We start from the raw sequence: 14,388 nt of genomic DNA, 5'->3' as shown, positions 1-14,388 counted from the left end.
AAAAAACTACCTCTTTAGGTCACCTGTCCAAATAACTCGTGGCTCTGAGTCAAATTTTATTTGATAATTGCTCCTGTGAAGTGCCTTGGGACATTTTACTACGTTGAACGTGCTATATAAATGCAAGTTGTTATTGTTCAAAGAGTTTAAAGTAATCTGAAAATTCCCAGCCAATGACCCCATCATTTTCACGACTAACAGCACCAATGTGAATGGGGAACACAATTCTCCAGAACTGATGGTTTACAGAGCCAAGGGTCACCCTGCACCCACCTTGCCATTTGACCTCTCTGCAGCTCAATAAGCAGACAGCAAAGATGATTAAGAGGGTGAAAATGTCAATGAGAAATTAGTAGCATTACCAACAGTGCAACAAAGAGGACTGGTGCACTAGGAAAGAATTTCAAATGGCTTCCAAGGAGTGCCACAGTGAAACCTTTTCTAAAAAAGGGACAAATGACATCTTGTAAGTTTGTTGCCGAAATCATCTTAATTTAGTTCTAAAATTACAATAAGCTATTACAATAGCAAAATACTGTGGATGCTAGAAATCTGAAATAACAACAGAAAATGCTGGAGATTCAGTTAACAAAGGGTCACAGACCTGAAACATTAACTTGGTTTCTCTCTCCACGGATGCTGCCTGACCTGCTGAGTGTTTCCATCATTTTCTGTTGTTATTTTACAATAAGCTATTGCCATCTTATGTTGAACTCCTGCTAAAATGTAACAAATGATACAGAAATAAATGTTCAAGGAAAGTGCAGGGCATTTATTTTAATTCTCAGGGTGTGGACAATGCTGGCAAGGCTGCATTTATGCCATCCCTAATTGCCTCGAGATGGCAATGGTGGGTCCTCTTGGACTGCTGCAGTTCCTGTATTGATGGTGCTCCCACAAATGGCATTAGGTAGGGAATTCCAGGATGTTGACCCAGTGACAATGAAGGAATGGTGCATGTCCAAGTCAGGATGATGTCCGACTTGGAAGAGAACTTGGAGGTGATGCGGTCAAAGTAACCTTGGTGAGTTGCTGCAGTGCATCCTGCAGATCATATACACTGCAGCCACAGTGCATGGATGAGGAGGTGGATAGACAGTCCAGTGGCAGAAGCACCGATCGTGAACAGCTCTACCCTCGTTGGTGTCGAGTTTCTTGGGTACAGCTGCAGTCATCAAGGTGAATGGCGAGTGGCAAGTATCACATCACACTCCTATTTGAGCCTTGTTGATGGTGGAGAGGCTTCAAGAGGTCAGGAGTTGAGCCACTTGTCACAGAGAACCCAGTCTCTGCCCTGCTCCTGTAGGAACGGTGTTGAAATGGCTGGCCCAGTTCAGCTTCTGGTCAATACTGACCTCCAGGATGTTAATAGTGGGGGATCTCTGCGATGGTAGTGCCATTGAAAGTCAAGGGAGGATGACTGAGCTTTCTCTTGTTCGAGAAGGTCATTACCTGGCATTTGTCAGCCCACTCCTGGATGTTATCCAGGTCCTGTCGTAGGCTGGCATGCAGGAGTTGTGAATGCAGCCGAACACTGTGGCGTCATCAGCAAACAGCCCCACTCCTGACCTTATGGCAATAGATTGGGAGAAGGGGAAATGCAACGAGACCTGGGTGTCCTTGTGCACCAGTCGCTGAAGGTAAGCATGCAGGTGCAGCAGGCGGTTAAGAAGGCAAATGGTATGTTGGCCTTCGTAGCGAGAGGGTTCGAGTACAGGAACAAGGATGTCTTGCTGCAGTTGTACAGGGCCTTGGTGAGACCACATCTGGAGTATTGTGTGCAGTTTTGGTTGCCTTATCTGAGGAAGGATGTTCTTGCCATGGAGGGAGTGCAGCAAAGATTCACCAGGCTGATACCTGGGATGGCAGGAATGACGTATGAGGAGCGATTGGGTCGATTGGGCTTATACTCGCTGGAGTTTAGAAGAATGAGGGGGGATCTCATTGAAACTTATAAAATTCTAACAGGACTAGACAGACTAGATGCAGGAAGGATGTTCCCGATGGCCGGGGAGTCCAGAACCAGGGGTCACAGTCTAAGGATAAGGGGTAAGCCATTTAGGACTGAGATGAGTAGGAATTTCTTCACCCAGAGAGTGGTGAACCTGTGGAATTCTCTACTACAGAAGGCAGTTGAGACCAATTCATTAAATATATTCAAGAAGGAGTTGGATACATTTCTTAAGGCTAAAGGGATCAAGGGATATGGAGAGAAGGCAGGGACAGGGTACTGAGTTTGGATGATCAGCCATGATCTCATTGAATGGCAGAGCAGGCTTGAGGGGCCGAATGGCCTACTCCTGCTCCTATCTTCTATGTTTCTATGAAGGAGGGAAGGTCATTTATTTAGTAGCTAAAGATGGTTGGGCAGAGGATGCTTACCTAAGGAACTCCTGCAGTGATAACCATCTGACAACACACCTTTATGGTTCAGACGAAAGGTCATCGAACTGAAACGTCAACTGTTTCTCTCTCCACAGATGCTGCCTGACCTGCTGAGTATTTCCAACATTTTCTGTTTTTATTCCTTTATGGCAGGAATGACTCGAGTCATTGGAAGGTTCCCTTTGAATCCTACTGAGTTTAATCTTTCTAGGGCTCCTTGGCATCATACTTGACCGAGTGACAACTTGACGTCGGGGGCAACTCTCATCTCTGGTATTAAGCCCTTGCATTCATGTCTGCATCAAGGCTGTGATGAGGTCTGGAGCCAAGTGCTTTTGACAGAACTGAGCTGACAGTGAACTGATTATTGGTGAAGTGGTGTCACTTGATGTCACTATTGATGACTCCTTCCATCACTTTACTGATAATTGGGAGGAGGCTGATAGGGTAGCAATTTACTGAGTAAGATTTATCCTGCGTTCTGTGGATAATACTTGAGTGATCTTCCACATTGTCAGATAGATACTAGTCTCATAGCTATCCTAAAACAGCTAGCTCTGCTGCACAGATCTTCAGCATCCCAGCAAGGATGTTGACAGGGCCCATAGCCTTTGCTGTAAACAGGGCACTTTGGTGCTTCTTAATGTCACATGTAGTGAACTGAATTGGCTGGGCACTGATGGTGGGGACCTTAGGAGGAGACTGAATCGAATCATGCACTTGTCACTTTTGGCTGAATACACTTGCAAATACTTCAGCCTGGTCTCTTACATTCGCATGCTAAGTACCATCAAGGTTGAGAATGGGTATGTTCGTGGAGCCTTCTCCTGTTAGTTGCCTGGTTATCTACCACCATTCTCAACTGGATATGGTAGGGCCACAGATCTTTGGTTGTGAGGCAACTTAGCTGTTTACAGCCAGATGCTTATGGTGTTTTGCGTGCAGGTTATCCTGTGTTATAGTTTCACTCGGTTCATACCACATTCTAAGGTGCTGTTCCTGGCATGCCCTTCTACACTTTGCATTGAACCAGGATTGGGATGAGCCAGGCTATGATGACAGATTGTGGTGATATCCAATTCTGCTGCTACTACTGATGTCCCACAGCGCCTTATGGATTTCCGGTTTGGGCTGCCAGATCTGTCCTTCTTCCTGTTGGTTCCCTCATCACTTGATGCAGGCCCAGTCAGGATTATATTGTGAAGTGTGTGAATCTTGAATTGGCATGGTGCTCTAAATTTCAGATGTGCAATACCTACTCGACCATTCCTTCCAAGTGATCTCTTTGTGTGCTGCCAATTGTAAATGTTTTACTGACAGCCTGCAGGGATTTTGGTGGCTCCAGACATCCTTGACTGGGTTGCCCATTTTAAGTTACTTCCTCCCATGCCTGATACAACAAGGGTCACCGGGGAAGGGGGAGTGGACTAAGTCCTTTTAAATACATGCCTTCTCGGAGTCCCTGCAGAAAGAACTTGCAGCTCATGGCTAAACTGACAGCATTATCCAAATCTATAGCAACTTGATCAGCCATCAGCTAGCTTTCCTATTCAAGTGCTTAACTGTCTCCTAATTGCACCGCTCAGCTTTTTATAAAGAGAACTAGTTCTCTGCCGTTCTCAGTGGTTGTCCGACTATGCAGGAGAGACACCCCGGGTCAGGCCAGATAGAAAACAGCAGAAATGTGTAAACTAGCACAAGAGCTCTCGCCCAGATACCATAGTTTGCCCACAGTAAAGCCACAGTTTGCCTACAAATCAGGAACTCCCTGGTTTCTCCCTCATTAATTATAGATATTCAAATACATTTTATATTAAAATGTTCAGAATATTGCATTAGTGTGCACAAGCTATCTATACTCAGTATATTTCTAGGATATATTTCAAAATACTTAAAATTGTATGTGTTAAATATACGACATATAATTCTGTTGTCACCATGTTACTCCCACACGGTTGTAATTAAATGCCTTTAGCGTACTCTTACAGGAATATTCAAATATACCTTTGTTCCCATCCCTCGCCCTTTCACTTGTCAGTAAGTGAGTACCTCACTGCTGTGTGTGGCCAGCTGCTCAAATGGAGGGAGAGGGCAACATACATGTATGCAGAGGAAGCAGTGTATGAAGCATAGGAGAGAGCAAGCAAGAGCAAGAGTGAATTAAATGTGGAGGTAGAGATGTGTGGAAGAAGATACAATCAAGGTTGCTCCATTCTAAAATTTAAAAACTGCATGCTCAAACATCTGATGCATAGATTTGTTTTCCAGTAAGAATATTTTGAGAGTTTTCTAGTGGGGCAAGAGAGTGAACATGAAGTTCCATGCAGTGCTTCATTAGTTTTGATGCCATGCAGAGAAGAGTTTCAAGTGTTTCTAGAACTGGTTTGCATCCACTGTGGACAGGAGTGCTACAGGTGAACCACGTGTCCTCAAGGATCACAATCCGATCTGTTATGCACACACGCACACTACTGCAAGTGTTACAGCAGATGAAATGCAGCCATCCTGAATGTTGCTCAGCACTCTGCACGGAAAAGCACAGTGATTAGATCACAGCAATAAAAATGAAACCTATTCTAAGTCCCGAGGCTGGACTTTTTCCCCCCTTTAAAAAAATCACTCAAATTCTGGGGTGGAGAGGGGAAGGTATTAAATGAAGTAGCCACTTTTGTTGGCATTAGCAGCATTTCATTTTCTCACGAATAAAGTTTCCGACAAAGCCAATTAGTCAAATCCAGCCAAATCGTGAAAGGAATATTTAATCTGCAGCATGTGCTCCAACAAAAGCAGTTTCCTCCAACCCCGAGTCACATGATGACTGGAATTTGAGCAGCGCACAAAAACTCAGTTACTTTTCATTCAGTTTTGAATTCCAAACCAATTCAATCATTAGCTTTTGTAGGCACTTATTTTGGTGAGTGCGATTGAATTTTTTAATTTTATTATTATTACATGACCATGCAGCTTTCCAATCTATCACAACAGACTAAAGGTCACAAACAGTAAAAAAGTGATGAACTCCATAAATGCATTCTTTAAATGAAATCCTAACAACTTCAATCGTGGATGCATCTGTTTTGTAGTATTAGCGTCTCAGACTATACAGTTTGTTAAAAGAAACCAGATAAAAGTTCATCTCTAAGTTATTCCAGCATTATTTTCACAATTTCTTTTATCCCTAAATTAACAAAATAAAATGCTTCCAGTAAGCATACCACTTCAGTGTGTTGCACCATATTGTACAAATGCTGACTTGTGACGAACATGCCTGCCAGAAGAAGGAAAGATCTTGCATTTCTACAGCGCCTTCCATGACCTCAGGACGTCCCAAAGCGCTTTACGGCCAATCAAGTACTTTTGAAGTGTAGTCATTGTTGTAATGTAGGGTAACGGAGCAGCCATTTGGTGCATAGCAAGCTCCCATAAACAGCAATGTGGTAACGACCAGATAATCTATTTTTAGTGGTGTTGGTTGAGAGATAAACATTGTCCAGGACACCAGGGAGAACTCCCCTGCTCTTTGAATCTTGAATAGACATTTATCCTCACTTATTTTCAGTGGCAGCAGGAGTACAATCCATGTCGTAACAAGTTGCATGGCTATATAAGGAACAGGTTTCAACTACAGAAATCTATTAAACCAACGTTCCTTCTTCCAACCCTAAAAGTAGAGTAAATCCACAGAAAGGCTTTGTTTTTCTATCACATCAACAATTTATTCAATTTCAATTATTCATAGTCCAATTATTTACAAGAAAATAGAACGTAAGCAGTTGGAGCTGCCAACATATTCATTTTTGTTTCAGAGCTGTCTTCTTGCTGGGTACATTAACTCATGCTCCAACAACAGACCAATCTGCTGATCTGCCAGCTCACAGCTCCGTGCGGTTCCCCCACCCCAACACAGGGCACACTTCAGCAGGAAGACTCTTAGCTCCGTGCGGTTCCCCCACCCCAACACAGGGCACACTTCAGCAGGAAGACTCTTAGCTCCGTGCGGTTCCCCCACCCCAACACAGGGCACACTTCAGCAGGAAGACTCTTAGCTCCGTGCGGTTCCCCCACCCCAACACAGGGCACACTTCAGCAGGAAGATTCTTAGCTCCGTGCGGTTCCCCCACCCCAACACAGAGCACACTTCAGCAGGAAGACTCTTAGCTCCGTGCGGTTCCCCCACCCCAACACAGGGCACACTTCAGCAGGAAGATTCTTAGCTCCGTGCGGTTCCCCCACCCCAACACAGAGCACACTTCAGCAGGAAGACTCTTAGCGCCGTGCGGTTCCCCCACCCCAACACAGAGCACACTTCAGCAGGAAGACTCTTAGCTCCGTGCGGTTCCCCCACCCCAACACAGGGCACACTTCAGCAGGAAGACTCTTAGCTCCGTGCGGTTCCCCCACCCCAACACAGGGCACACTTCAGCAGGAAGACTCTTAGCTCCGTGCGGTTCCCCCACCCCAACACAGGGCACACTTCAGCAGGAAGACTCTTTTAAAGTTAGCAGCTCCGCTGACATCAGGGTCAAGGTGGCTCCTGGCGGGATTGTTGGAAACGAGCATAGAATGCCATTACCATTCACGTCTGTACTTAGCAGAAATTCCTAAACCTGAGGAAACTAGACACTTAGGATGCAGTATCGCAACACTGCACAACAGCAAAAGTCAGATCACAAGTCAGATCCCAGTCTAATTCCACAATATTGCGGAGAGATCTCCCCTTGGAGATAGACTATAACTTCAGCATGGTACCATGCCTTGTTTAAAAAGTGCTTTGGATCTCCAGGGATTTTATAAAGACTTTTTTTCCCCCCCTCAATATTTAGAGAACGTAGTAGTGGTTACTGTGCACACTCTCAAAACTTCAAAATTTACTATTCAGGAGCAGAGCACTGCTCCTGTGTGAGCACATATTTGTCCATCTCTCTCTATAAGAGAGAGAATAAATTGTAGCATAAAAATCGGGTTTTGCCGGTTTCAAAGACTGATAGCACAACAATTATACAAGCTCCATTCTGATTATGCCCAGTTGCAATGTAACCATTTGTTTCATACAGCCCGACTATTGTAACATAATGCAGTTGCTATATTGTTGCCTGTACCCACCTCTATTATTTCCATTTGCTTCCTCGAACTTAGCAGTAAGTACTGTATATATTTTTTAAATAAGAAATAGTGCACCTAGACTGGTCTCCCTTAAGTGGCAGTGGAACCTGCACAGGTGAATTGTGCACCTAGACTGGTCTCCCTGAAGTGACAGTGGAACCTGCAGAGGTGAATTCTGCACCTAGACTGGTCTCCCTGAAGTGACAGTGGAACCTGCAGAGGTGAATTGTGCACCTAGACTGGTCTCCCTGAAGTGACAGTGGAACCTGCAGAGGTGAATTGTGCACCTAGACTGGTCTCCCTGAAGTGACAGTGGAACCTGCAGAGGTGAATTCTGCACCTAGACTGGTCTCCCTGAAGTGACAGTGGAACCTGCAGAGGTGAATTCTGCACCTAGACTGGTCTCCCTGAAGTGACAGTGGAACCTGCAGAGGTGAATTGTGCACCTAGACTGGTCTCCATTAAGTGACAGTGGAACCTGCAGAGGTGAATTGTGCACCTAGACTGGTCTCCCTGAAGTGACAGTGGAACCTGCAGAGGTGAATTGTGCACCTAGACTGGTCTCCCTGAAGTGACAGTGGAACCTGCAGAGGTGAATTGTGCACCTAGACTGGTCTCCCTGAAGTGACAGTGGAACCTGCAGAGGTGAATTGAGAGCATCACACAAGAGGAGCATCAGCACAACATTAACTCAGATTCGCTTCAATGCTGTTTTGCCTGCGGTGAATTGGCATGTTAAATATGTTTGGTGGCAACACTGCCTACTAAAAACACAACTTACCCCCAAATGTTGTTGAACCAGTAAAAGCCCAACATTAACAGTGCATGACTATTTTTCCTTTCCTCCAACATTCTCTACTTATCTCAGGCAGTTATGTAATCTGGGGTATGATTCTAGGAATGAGCCTCTGGCACCTTAACCAAGTAGTTGTACTGGGAGGGGGCGGGGGAAATCAGACAGGGGTCACACTCGAGCTTGACTCTGTCCTCGCTCATGCACCCTTTCTAGCAGTGGGTTGCTGGAGACAGAGCACGAGCAGCACCCCATGTCAATTCTTTCCTCCCTGGATGATCTGGAGGCCAATGGAACCTCCATCACTGCTCATTTAAGCAATGTTCTGCTAGGTCAGCCGTGAGCAGGAGTCAAACCTGGGGACCTTGTTCGTAGCATATTGCAATTGGTTTATTCTGTCTTGATTCCGTGCCGTGAAATACAAAAAACAGTCCCGTTCCATAGAAACAAAAGCATTGTTTACAGTGGGGAGGGTTGAACTACACCAGAAGTATGTGCAGTGTATTTAATGACTTTAGTTCATTCATTTCAGTAATTGAGTCGTTCAGCGCTTCTGCCTGGGTGCCTTCATAGTGCTCCATTTATTACACTAAAATGCGTGCTATTCACACCATTGAAAGCTCACCACAATTTTACAGTACTGTCAATTAATACCATTATAAATGAGCATAGGAACAGGAGTCGGCCATTTAGCCCCTCGAACCTGTTCCTCCATTCAATGAGATCATGGCTGATCTGTGACCTAACTCCATATACCCGCCTTTGGCCCATATCCCTTAATACCTTTAGTTAACAAAAAGCTATCAATCTCCGACTTTAAATTAACAATTGATCGAGCATCAATTGCCGCTTGCGGAAGAGAGTTCCAAACTTCTACCACCCTTTGTGTGTAGAAGTGTTTCCTAATTTCACTCCTGAAAGGTCTGGCTCTCATTTTTAGACTATGCTCCCTAGTCCTAGAATCCCCAACCAGCGGAAATAGTTTTTCTCTACCCTATCAGTTCCCCATAATAGCTTGAAAATCATATATCTGGGCAGTGAAATTAATCGCCAACATATAAATTAAATTTTTTTTTTTTTTTTAAAGAATACGGAGGCTTAAATGCCAACAGAGCACTGAACATATGCTCAAACGATAAATTACTTCCTTCAAATGTACTGGGCGTGAAACAGGGTGTGAAAGAGCAGGTTGCTTTAATATCAACCAAGTAAGGATGGAATTAATTTATTATTCATCCATTTCAGGGCAGGCTACACAATTTGTATACAACCTCAAAACAGTAGCTTTTAAATAGGCTGAAAATAATCATTGCCAAGACTAGCAGAAAGTCTTCTTAACACTTATACATAACTGGTGTTACTGAATTCCTTCCACAGCAGAGCAGAAATGTTCACTGACAATTGGGTTTGGAGGACCCCATATGGAGCCCAAATTCACAGCCTATTAATTTTCAGGCAGGAGGGTGGAAGGGATGAGTGCGTGGTTGCGGGGGGGGGTGGTGGTGGAAACGGGGACAGTTTCAAAAGGTGGACATTTGTCTTCAGGAAGGATCCAGCATCCAAAAACTTCGCCCTCCTCCACCACAAAGGCACTGCAGGCTGATGTTCCAAGTCTTTTACAGCACCAGGAACAGAACCTCCAGTTACAAGAAGTTTCAGATTATTTTACAATAGACAAGATAGGTTGACGTGCAACCAAGCTGCTATTTTCAGTTCTGAAGCTGTTTTGCCACGCGCCAGTAACACATCAGTGCTATGTTTGCCACGGTGGCTGGTGAGATAGGGTGTTTAGGTCGGGGGTAGCAAGGCAAGAACAACCTTTTAAATCAAATCAAGACAAAGCAATTGAAAAGCAGGCACCAGAAAAAAATGCAAGTAGCCTGGAATTGAGCTTAATTTTCAGCTTTAAAAACCCACAAATCAAGCAGAAACCCGGAGAGGATTCATTCTACAGTTCACATGAAAAACCGTCACCCTCACATTTGGCACTTAAGTTAGGAACGTAAATAAAATACTCTTTGGACATGGGTCTCCAAACCTCAAATCTTGCGGTACTAATGATAATCAGAATACCACTTTATTTTCAACACCACCATATGCAGCATTACAGAGAGCTTAAAGCTTAGCAAATATATCACCAATTGCGTGTTTAAGCTGCTTTAACCATTGGATATTAAGATGAAGCAACTTGATGCTGAAAGTACATTCTTGTACTGTGGGAGGAACAAAATAACAACCAACAACTTGCATTCACATAGAAAAAAGTCCCAAGGTGCTTCACAGAAGCATGAGGAAAAGTAAGGAGGGGTGACCAAAAGCTTGGTTAAAGTGGGTTTTAAGGGGGATCTTAAAAGGAGAGGAAGGCAGAATGCTTTAGAGAGGGAATTTCAGAACAGAGGCTATGATGGCTGAAAGCTGTCAACGTTGGGGCAAAGGCAGGGGGGGGTGCAAGAGACCGGAATTAGAGGAACAGAGTGTTGCGGGGGGAGAGAAGGGTGTAGGAATAAAAGGAGGTTACAGAGAGAGAGAAGGATGAGAATTTTAAATTTAAGTGCCTGCGAGCCAATGTAGTTTGGTGATGGGTGACCAGGATTTGGTGTGGGATGAAAAACGGGCAGCAGAATTTTGGATGAGCTGAAGTTTACAGAAGATGGAGGATGGGAGTTGATCAGGAGGAGAGCAGTGAAGTTATCAAGAGCAGAGGTGAGAACGAGCATTTCAGAAGCAGATGGGCTGTGGTGGGGCAGTGAAGGAAGTAGGCATTCTTTGTGATGGAGAGAAGATGGGATTGAAAACTCAGCTCAGTTTCTCTTCTACAGACTCAACCCATTGCAAGCAATCTTAAGATGGGCACTGTAAAACATTGGGGGCAGGGGAGCTCAGTCACTGTGCAGATGATGCATGGCCACTTCTAGTTAGTCCTTCAGTGGGGTCAATCACTAGCTAACCCCCTTCTGGTTTACCTAGTTACAGTTCTGTCGAGATTATATTTGGAGACGCATTAGAGGCGACAAGGACAACCCTCAGCTCCCAAGGGAATTCTTTTTAACCCCTGATCGTTATCCAGTGATCCTCACAGAAAGTGAACACGTGGATGTAGCAGCAACACTAGGTCTGGCTTGGCTGTGCTGTGCAGATGAATAGGCTGCCAATAACAAATCCCAGCTCACATATAATGGCTGCTGGTTACAGAAGACTGCCGGCAGCCCACAACACCATACCACCACTTCACGAGTTATCATCTTCAGGAAGGAAGATCAATGGGGGAAAAGGAGGTAAAGCTAGCACTGGGCACCGTAGACAGTATTGGGACAAACCATCCAGAAATGATTGGACAATTAACACCAAATTAATAGCAGACCTGCCAAGTGTCACTCTCTGGGCTGTTTACACAAATTCCCAATCTGCGTCATTCTTGCTATCTGAAATGTCACCAACATCTCCCCAATGCTGGCAGCTCTAATAATAACCCAACATATTGTAAACTAAACAAAATGCATGTCTACTGAAAATAAATCCAATTTTCCCCTCAAGTTAGGCAGTTATAAGTGTAACTTCTAAAAACAGGCCATTTAACGCCCTTTACTCAAACAGGTGCAACCCTGCTTGGTAATCTACTTGGGGAGGCACAATCTAAAGCTGTTTCAATAATACAGCGTGCTGTAATGCAGGAGAAACTTTACACAGAAGCCCAAGATTTAGATGAGAAATTGCATGCAAATCATTCTCCTAGTTTGTAGTTGTTATTTCAGTAAATCCCCTGCAGTTTGCCATCCCCCTATATTTAGAGCATAGTTTGCATAAAGATCAGTTATGTACCAGATTTGACAGTGAATGCTTCTGTACGATCTTGCTGCAATAATACTTCTATCTCCACACATGCACGTTAAATTTCTATAGAACTTTGATTAGACCACACTTGGAGTACTGTGCACAGTTCTGGTCTCTGTATTACAAAAAGGATATAGAAGCACTGGAGAAAGTGCAAAAAAGATTTACAAGGATGATACCAGAACTGAGAGGGTACAACTATCAGGAAAGACTGAACAGCCTGGGGCTCCTTTCTCTAGGAAAGAGAAGATTGAGAGGTGACCGAATAGAGGTCTTTAAAATTATGAAGTGGTTCAACAGGGTAGACACAGAGAGGATGTCTCAACTTGTGGATGAGTCCAAAACTGGGGCTAATACTAATAAATCCAATAAGGAATTCAGAGAGTGGTGAGAATGTGGAACTCGCTACCATGTGGAGTGGTTAAGGCGAATAACATTGATGCATTTAAGGAACAGAAGGATATGCCGATAAGATGAGATGAGATAAAGAGAGAGGGAGGAGTGTGTGGAGCACAAACACCGGCATAGACCTGTTGGGCCGAATGGCCTGTTTCTGAGCTGTAAATTTGATGTAATAATGACCTGGAGAGGGAATAACGATGTGCTGGTGCTGCATCAGGACATCAACAACGCACAATGCGGGCTGCTATTGCGGCAATGCCATGTTTACTGGCCTGAAGACCCACTAAGAAATAGATCATCTTGGCTTCCAGTCTAAAAACTCCTGGCATTTTACATTCAACTGGGAGCCAATGTAAAAGCACCGTACGTTACTACAGAGCAATTTTACGTGGAAAAGAACACCTCATTGACATCTAAAATCAAACTGACCAATTAATTATACTAAAATGCAATGCGTTTCAAAATTGCAATAAAGATATAAATATTTTATCTACATCTTTTGTATTCCATCCCCAATGCATTATATTAATTTCTTGACATATTTTATCCCCAAGTCCTCTTCCCCAGCCCTTAGCGTACTTGTATCTGGTCAACCACCTAAGACGCGAAGGCAGGCAAGATAGTACTGGAACGTCCCACAGATGATGCCAATGTTTGGCACGTCACTAACGGGAGAGGAGTACGGTGCCATAGGCTCTCCTCTTCAGAGGCCAGACATTGTTACAAGGCAGGCCAGCTAAGGCGTGCTTTTCCACCTCAAAAATAGCAAAGCTCTGCCAGCTACATCTGTGAGCAAATACGGGACCAGACCCACATATCACACAATTCGTTAAACAATTACATTAACTGTTGCCTAAAGTCACCTCTTCTGTAATTTCAATACACATTTAGTGTGTTTGTTGAAGATTCACCAAAATATAACTGGTGCCGTATTGGATTACACTAACTGACCAAGGTAGTTTGTGATAAATAAGTTGATAAACCTGTTCTGTTAAATAACCCCTTTCACATAGAAGGCAATAGTAGGCATGTTGTTCCTGGCTTTACAATACAAAGCAACAATTATTCACAAGGGCTAAAGAACACTAGCTTATTAGAAAAGACCTTTTACTCTAACTTTCTCTGAAATTATGCTCTGAAAGGGTGGAAAATAAAATCAAATGAACCAGAAAGTACATAAACGATAGAATGTGCACTTTTGCAGCAGTATTTGCTAAACTATTTAATCAGAGCTTGAAGGAGTCTCAATTTCATACACAGGTGTGTACCCAAATGTTTAAACCAACTGACCAACACAGCACTGTTTCTTCAAAGTTTCTTAAAACTGAAAAATGGAAAGTTAGTTAAAAAAAAAATGAAATCAGACTGCAGCAATTTGGTCAGGTTTTTTTTTATATAAAATCGGCAGAGTTTTCCTTCAATCTAAACAAGCTGTCTGAGAAAATACAGTGCCAAACAGAATTATGTAGGTGACTGACTAATTTGGGAATGGAACCAAGCATTCACTGCAGTGTTTATTATGAAAATGTCCTCCGATTTGGGACAGTACACACTCATAAGCCAATATCTTCCCTTTTCATTCCTAGCCCTTCCGTCCATAAAAGGTGATTAAAGATTAGTAAAATTTTCTTTACTATTTTAACATCCACAGCTTCAAATGACCAACTTGAAGTGTGTTTCAAAATTATCAGCTCACACAAGAATAATTCGGTCAGCTTTGCTGTTTCAGTAAACATTTAACTACACGGGGAACCAGCATGTTTTGTCTGGGTTTTAGAAGAAAATTCAATCTGGTTGCCACTTCAACATCATTTATTTTCATTGAATTTGAAATCACCACATTTGAAAATTAGATGTTAGAAAAATTGCAAACC

General features: G+C 43.5%; 1 protein-coding gene across 2 annotated transcripts in view; it reads right to left on the bottom strand.

Annotated features, from left to right (window-relative positions):
• Positions 1-14,388, bottom strand: part of kiaa1958 (KIAA1958 ortholog) — a 167,153-nt gene that overhangs the window by 72,900 nt on the left and 79,865 nt on the right. The window lies entirely within an intron of this gene.

Source organism: Somniosus microcephalus, chromosome 1 (assembly GCF_052327205.1).
Source record: "Somniosus microcephalus isolate GS21.2 chromosome 1, FLI_Smic_1.0, whole genome shotgun sequence".
Lineage (NCBI taxonomy): Eukaryota > Metazoa > Chordata > Chondrichthyes > Squaliformes > Somniosidae > Somniosus > Somniosus microcephalus.
This window is presented reverse-complemented; position numbering and strand designations above follow the sequence as displayed.